Consider the following 6,438-nt stretch of genomic DNA (forward strand, 5'->3'; position numbering starts at 1 on the left):
ATTAGAAGCTTTTTGCCTGGATTGAGATTTGGAAAATTCACGAAATTGGAGGCAACTTGTATGAGGTTTCTGCTACTCCTTGGTTTTGCTGGAGCAGAAGCATAGAGAGATCAACTTCTCTCGTGGTATCATGGCTCCAGGCGGGTGCCAAAGCCAACAAAATGCTGAGATGTGCAAAAATGCTGAAATAAAACATGGTGAAAAACCATTAACCTGATGTTTTCAAACCTCAGCAAAGGGTTGGCAGGAGCTGGGCTGGCTCAGCTCTGGGTTGGTTGTTCCATCTGCTGAACACAAACTCTGTTCATGGCTGTGAGAGCAGTGGTGGGGCCTCTGAGCTCAAGCACTGTGTGTTTTCCTTCAAGGGAGCAGCAGGAGGTTGCCTAAACTTTGTCCAAGTCACCAGATCAGTCCTAAGCTTGAGGTTTTTGTTTGGGTGTTTCTGCTTCCAACTTCTATCTGTAGCAGAGGTGGGGTTGGCTTCCTCCTTGCAGCAGATGAAGAAGTTGTCCTTTGGCCCTGCAAGGATATTTCAATCCACCTCTGTGCTGACACTTGCTTTGGCTGAGAGGGGTGGCTGCCAGGGTGACCTTGGCTTTCTGAAAGCCTCAGCTGTTTCTGTGACTGAGCAATGTGTGCTGATGAGAACTTGATCTAACTATCATCTGTTGGCTATGGGCTGTCATTGCAGCGTTCCAGCTCCTGTGTTCTGCTCTGTGTGATGGTGGAAGCGTCTCTTTGGCACTGTGGAAACCACAGCTTCTATGCTGGGCCAAGGAAAGCTTTGTCTCCTCTCTGTGTGCCATATTGGAGGTAGCTTCTTAATCCCTGAGCTTGAGTGGGTAGCTGCAGAGCTGTCATTTTCTCCCTTCCCCTGTAAGATGAGAAATTCACATGGAGTTAAGCGTGCGTGGCTGAGAGCACACCATCTGCTGGAGGTGGGGACTGGGCTGGGATCTTTGCTAACTGGGAAGCTATTTTTGACTCTGTCCTGCAATTTGATTCTCTTTCCTATTTCATGGTGGAAGGGGTTTAGTGGTTATGGAGCTTCTTTTTGGGGTAGTGGTGAGGTGTTCCCAGTCTGGAAGAAACCAAGGATCCATCTAAGCAAACTGCTGGGAGAAGCAGAGCAAGGACACCATCACTTTAGATTCATCACCTTTTAAATCCAACTCTCTGTTTTCCTCTAGCTTTCCCTTTGCTCATTCCAAAAGAAGATTTTCCCACTCACACAAGGTGTGTCTGAAGGAATCTCAAAGAGAGGAGCTGATGCACATGAAGGTGATACAGCTCTGAATGCGCTCCTGGTGGGTGATGTGGCAAGGGCTTGCTGCCTTCAGGAAGGCAAAGAACCTATCCAAGCTAGTAGGAAACTTGTTTGGGTGTGGGACTGCTGGCTTTGTCCCTGTACATAATGACATTGTTGGTTTTGTGATTTAAAACATGAGCCCTCTTCAGAAATTAAAACTTTCTTAGAGCAAACTCCCTCTCCCCCTTTTCTCCATCTCTTCAACTGCAGTGAATAGCTCAGGGCTCCCTGGGCTACCCTCCCTGCTGGGGCACAGCACAGCTCCCTGTCAGCATCACATTGTTCTCATTGACTTTTGTTATTCCATGGGCTAAATTACCATGTGCTTTGATCTCCTGTCAGACTCTCTGCTTAGAAAGAGGGGGGGAAAGTTGACTTTTTTTTGTATGTGCCTCACTCAGGCAGAAAGGTCAGGTTATGGAAGGAGATAACATGCCAGGGAGAGACTAAGAGGTTCTGGAAGTCTTTGGTAGATAAAACGCTATGTCAAGGTGAAGTATCAGGGAAACAATAGTTGCTGAGTAGCTTTTATCAGCCCCATGCCACAGTCCAACCTGTGCCTTTGAATGAGGTGTCAGACTTGGTGCTGGCATGAGTGCTGTCAGTGCTTAGCAGAAAAGGCTTGGGAAGAAGGCTTGCAAAGGTTGAAAGCTATTAAGTGTTTTTTATTTTCTTGGGGGGAGGGGGACCCAATACCACCAGGGTGAGGCTCACCCTTCTTCTGGACTTGAGATGTTGAATTTTTCGCCTACCTTTGTATCTGGTGAAGGTTATTAATGGTTTTTGCTATCTGAGGTTCTCGGTAGGCAAGTGCATCTCCTCCCAAGGGTGGTGGTGCTGGTGAATATTCCAGCATCAGCCTTGCTGTTGTGAGCTTTGTGCAAGAAGGTACAGAGGGGAGACTTTGCTAAGGTGGGGGTGATCTCACTGTTTTGCATACAGACACTAGCTCTAAGCCTAGGAAGTATTCTTGCCTGCTGATCTATCTTAACAGTGGAGGAACAGGCCAGGGCAGAATTAGGGCAGGAGAAGCTCCTCATTTTCACACTCCTCTAATGCACAAGTCATTAGATTCATGTTGCCCATGGGTATTAACCTGCGTGGAACAACTAAGCCTCTGGGGTCATGTAAACGGAGTGTGCTTTCAGACAGGAGTTGTCAGAGCATGTGAAAGGATGTTAAAGTGGTCTGTGTTTATGGATAGTGAGTGCTGGTCTTGGGGCTGGTAAAATTCACACTCGGTGTGTATTGCCAAGGACTCTGCTAGGATCGCTCCAAAAATGCAGTCCTTGCATTGCTACTGCAGTTCCAAATCGATTGAGATGGTGGGCAGCATAACTGGGAGGGGAAGTTGCTCAGAGCTTCAGATGAATGGCTTTGGGTTCACCCGACAGCCCCAAGGTGTCCTGGGAGAAAGGAGAGGAAAGATGCATCTCGAGGGAAGTATTTCTGTGATCACAGCAACCTCCCCTGACCCTCGTGTGCTCATCAGCAGGCAAGGATGGTTTGAGCCAGTGCAAATAACTCCAGTACTGCACGTGATGTTAATGGCCCCTCAAGAGGCTCAGCACCACTCAACACCCTTTTAATCTCCTGGCGAATATACAGGAACAGAAGAGCTTGGAGAAAGCATGGACATTATCACATTGTAGAGTAGCTCCTCAAAACCAGGTTCCGAAAAGCACTTAAGCCTTCCATGTGCTGTTCCAAAAGAGGTTTTTTTTTTAACCTCAAGTTAACTAGTAGGTCAGAACAGTAATGTGCGCTTCAGTAAGCTGGAGGTGTCCTGTTACTGCCCTAGGTTTTATTTTGGAGCAGTGCACACACTTGAGTTATATAAAAATTCAAAGTTATTTCTTTCATGCTGAGCTTAGCTTGACACAGAAGGGATAGCGAGATAAAAGGACACAGCACTTTAAATCTGATTTGCATTCCCTTATTTTTGGATGGAGCCCAAGGAAAATATGGCAGTCAAACCTTGCGATCAATCCCACCACGACAGACCCTCATCTGTGGTAAACAAGCCAATTTTTGTATTATAAAAGACTTTGTAGGCATTGTGGGTTCTGTTTGCAGGCTGATGACCACTGGAAGAACTAAATCATCTTCATGAAACCTGGGTATGCTTGCCCTGCAGATGCATTGTCCTGTTCATCCTACAGACCTCTCAGCAGAGCCTGGAGGTGTATTCACACAAGTTGTCTCTGTGCAAAATTCTGCTGAGAAGCCAGGGGACATCCTGGTTGTAGAGGCAGGAATTGCTGTACAAGATCACTCCATAGCAAGGCCAGCTGGAGGGCTAACTGAGGTCTCCCTGGCTCTTTTCATCTGTCCAGCAAAGTACCTGTATTGGAGATGTAAGAGACACCTGGAAAACCAGAAGACGCAGATAGGCACCTGTTATTTGTAGAAATACCTTCAGTAGTGATGCCCTGGTCTTGTTATGCTCCAGATATTGACAGTCCTATTGGCTCGCTCCCCCCCCCAGCATCTGGATTGCCTTCCTTGTGTATCTGCTCTGCAGATATTACTTCCTAACACCCACGTGAATGCTGTAAGCCCTGGTGAGTGTGGATGGCTGCTGGCTTATTGTTATTTGCAGACTGAGCTCCACCAAGGCCTTCCAGTTGGACTATGGGCTTGCTGGGCTTGCATATTCTAGGAAGTGTAGTCATATTTGTTCAGGCTTGCAGGCTGGTGCCTTAGTTTTGCAAACTAGAAACTGGAAAATGGTGATGCTGAAATCAGTGAAATTTCCTGTTCTTCGAAGGACGTCTTGAGCACAAGTGTACCTTGAAGCACACCTTTACTGCATAGGGATGTGAAGAAATCAGACTTTCAATGAATATTTAGCTACAATCCAAATTACTCTAAAATTACTCTGTGCAGTCAGATAGTTCTTGTAAAATTGCAAGAGCCCTGGTGTCTGCATGGGGCAACAGCAGCTTCTCTTGTGCCTGAGTGTAGGAATAGATCACAGCTATGTGCGTGGAGCTTATGCCACTGCCACAATACCTTCCTGTGTTCCAGTCCTTAAAACACACTCAGTGGAAAGCTGGGTTTTGCAGGTGCTCATCTGGTTATCTTGTTTCTTCTGGCTTTCATTCTCTTATGTGAATCACTCACTGACGTTCCTGGAGTTGAGCTGTTGAGGTGTTGGACAAAAGAAAGGATACTGATGCCCACGTTCACCCTCCTAAAAATAGCTGAGGTGGAATGCTGCACCCAAGAGCAACTCTCAACCCAGTTTAGTGCAGCCTGATTGCAAGGAGAAGAAACATAATTATTATAAAAAGAAATAAAAGGATGTTTTTCTGAACTTTGAAAGCTTTGGCCTCAGAGAAGAATGCTCTATTTATAACAGCAGGGCTGTATATTTTTAAAAGCCTACAGACACACGTGTGTTGAGGAGTCAGAAATGCTCTTTGACTCTAGTGTCTTTTTCGACCTCTGCTAGATTAGTGAAGATATAATTTGCAACATGACCCCGAGAATCAAAAGTCTCTTTTTATTAAAAACTTCGGAAATGACCTCACTAGGGAGCTTGAACTGATGAATGCATAGATAAGAAATCCTCCACTGAAGCTCCTTTTGAGAATTAATGCACAGAACAGATGAGAATGTGGACTTATTTGGGATAAAACTCATTCATGAAGCCATGCAACCAGAGAGCTAGAAAGAAATGGGTAATAGATGAAGACTTTAGAAATGTGAATAGCATTAGTCCAATATCTGCCTAAATTAGAACAAATGAGCAAATTGTTTCAGCACATGCTTAACTGAATTCTTAAGCATTTTTATGGTTTTACCAAATGCAGGTCCAGAAGTTCCCATTCCAGTCATGCAATTATAGTTCCTCCTGATGTTTGCCAGAGACCTTGACCTCCTGGTTCTGGCTTCTCCTGTTTAACTATCTAATGTATACTGGTGAAACCCAGCTTTGGGTGCTGGGGATCTCACTGTTGATTATTTTCACACTTTGTGCCATTGGGGTCAAACCAACTGAAAGTCAATACTAAAAATGATCGCTCTGAGTTTTTACTCCCTTCCTCCCCCCCTTTGCTGCTCTGTGCTTTGTTTGGTGGCAGAGGGGAGTTGCTGATTCATTGGTTTTCTTCTGCAGCTGTACCTGACTTAATTAAAGCAACCAGGTGGACAAACCTCAGCTCAGAGGAGGGACGATGTTTTCCTTGGCCCCATTGAAACCACGTGTTTGTTACCACTGACAGATTTAGCTGTGACCTGTTGTGCCCATGGCACCGTGGTTTGCTGGAAGAAAACCTTTAAGTGCCACAGGAGAAGGGCTGGGTGATGTTTGCACAACGCCGGTGTCTGCAAAAGCAAATAGAAGTCTGTGACCATTTATTTGAATAAAAAGAGTGAGCCGCTGTGGTGAAAGACCAAATGTTTTTAGAATCAAGTGTTGTTCTTTTGAAGTTCCTCAGTTTTTGGAGGGAGCCAGGGCTGTGGTTCTCAGTGCTAAGAAATGAAATCCAGCACTGAGCAGCTTGGGTAACTTCTAAAGCTTTGGACATTGTGTCTGACAGGGAACAAGGAGCACAACTGTAAGAACAGTTTTAAGTAGGTCGTATTTTTGCTTTTCCACTAAGAAAAGCTGTCAAATCCAGACTTTCTCAGCATCAGCAACTTTGAGTCTAAACAATCATTTGGGTCAAGCTTCCAGGCATTTAGGAACAAGCGAGCAGGTTAGCTAGGACCCAGACCAGCAATACCCAAATAAGCTGCATCAGCACAGGGCTGTTTTTCCATGACACCGTGCTACCTGGGGAGCAGGGTGCTGAGCTGGGGTTGGTGAGCGGCTCCTGTGGGTGTCTGCCATGCAGCTGTTTGCCTAAAAATGCATATATATGTATAAAAAGTGCTGGAATGGCTCTTTCCAACATGAAAACTTGGCAGTAGGGCCTGCCACCCACTTTGAGTGCCGGATGTGCAGCATTTAGAGTCCTCTGAAGCTGTTCAGTGAAGGCTGGGATGGAAGTGCTCTGCCAGCCTGTGCTGAACCTATTTCGGATGAGAGTTTCACCGAAACCAACGGGAGAGAGCTTGGCTGTGCCCTGGCTTCCTATCAGGATGGGCTTTTAACCCTTAACTACCTATGGTGTTGTGGA

General features: G+C 45.8%; 1 long non-coding RNA gene across 1 annotated transcript; it reads left to right on the forward strand.

Annotated features, from left to right (window-relative positions):
- Positions 1–705: 705 nt before the first annotated feature.
- On the forward strand, positions 706–5,616 carry LOC122186808. Its single transcript, XR_006181191.1, has 3 exons — positions 706–813; positions 1,191–1,281; positions 5,433–5,616. It is a non-coding gene; the product is annotated as an uncharacterized LOC122186808 (long non-coding RNA).
- Positions 5,617–6,438: the final 822 nt, after the last annotated feature.

This window comes from Lagopus leucura, unplaced genomic scaffold (genome assembly GCF_019238085.1).
Source record: "Lagopus leucura isolate 7727_CA_CO unplaced genomic scaffold, USGS_WTPT01 Super-Scaffold_100040, whole genome shotgun sequence".
NCBI classification, from domain to species: domain Eukaryota; kingdom Metazoa; phylum Chordata; class Aves; order Galliformes; family Phasianidae; genus Lagopus; species Lagopus leucura.